Source organism: Elephantulus edwardii, unplaced genomic scaffold (genome assembly GCF_000299155.1).
Source record: "Elephantulus edwardii isolate Elephantulus edwardi_28Jun2011 unplaced genomic scaffold, EleEdw1.0 scaffold00273, whole genome shotgun sequence".
NCBI classification, from domain to species: domain Eukaryota; kingdom Metazoa; phylum Chordata; class Mammalia; order Macroscelidea; family Macroscelididae; genus Elephantulus; species Elephantulus edwardii.
Genome location: NW_006400023.1, coordinates 3,051,731 through 3,053,034, shown reverse-complemented (window position 1 = coordinate 3,053,034; position 1,304 = coordinate 3,051,731).

The following is a 1,304-nucleotide window of genomic DNA, read 5'->3' as shown; positions in this document are numbered from 1 at the left end:
GGCAGAAGGTTGTGTGCCCAAGGTCACACGCGAGTAAATGGCCTGGCCAGCACTCCAACTGGCTGTTCCCAGTTAGCTCTCTCCTACTGCCCACACTGCTCATTTTTGTTGTTGGGTTTTTTTTTTAAGAAAAATAAACTTCTTTTATACTGGTTTACTTAAAAAAATTCTTTCATTGTTGTACAATCAAGTCATTTTTTAATGTAATAAACTGACTTCTAAATTAACTTTTCCAAAATAAATGCAAAATATTATTTTCCAATATAAGATTGATTAATTTTATCAGTAAAGAATTTTGTCTTTGCCCTGAATTCCTAAGACAGAATCTATAAAAAGGCTTGGAATTTAAGTGTTTCAAAAAGAATGTCAGACCTCACCTAAGGTGAGGCAATGAGAGGACTTTGGGAAGGGAGATGCCAAGGTAAAAACATCCACTATGTAATGCCTCATGACCACCTCATCACCTCATCTTAGAAGAGGGACTGCTAAGTTCAGAAAGGCTCTCTTGATATCATCCAACCTTAGAAGAGAAAGGCTGGAGTTTGCATTATGTAAAGAGACCCTCAATAAAAGCTTTGGAAAAGGATAATCCCTGAGCAGTTGTTGTTGTTGTTAGGTGCCATTGAGCACGACCCATAGTGACTCTATGAACAACAGGTCTGAATTCTATCCTATCTCACACTCCTAACTCACTAGAGCCTATTGCAGCAGTAAGCATGTCAATCCATCTGGTTGAGAGCTTTCCTTTCTTTCACACACCCTCCACCTTTCCAAGTATGATGACCCTAAACAAGGAATAGTATCTGCCAACAACATGTCCAAAGTGTGTGAGATGGAGATTTATCATCTTTGCCTCCAAGGACCACTCTGGCTGCACTTTGAAGACACTGAATGGTGTTGAATTAATCATCAAAAAGGAAATTTCTAGACAGATAGATATTATGCACATAGCTTTTTACAAGAAGATTATGTCAAAATCTATCCTGAAGTACAATGTTGTCAGTGAAAAGATACTATACTTGTATACACAAGGAAGATTCATTGATACATTTATTCAATCACTAAAGTAAAAAATAAACAAACTGAGAACTTAAACTACTGCCGTCTGAAAATGATTAATACAATCAAGATATATTAATAATTAATGACTGGAATGCAAAAGTTGGAAAGAGGATTGATACTTAAGAAAATAGGGCCTTTTTGACAGAAATGAGGTTAGAGGTCACAAAACAATTTTTTATAATAAATTGTTGTTGTTGTTATGTGCCGTCGAGTCGCCTGCGACTCATAGCGACCCTAAACTC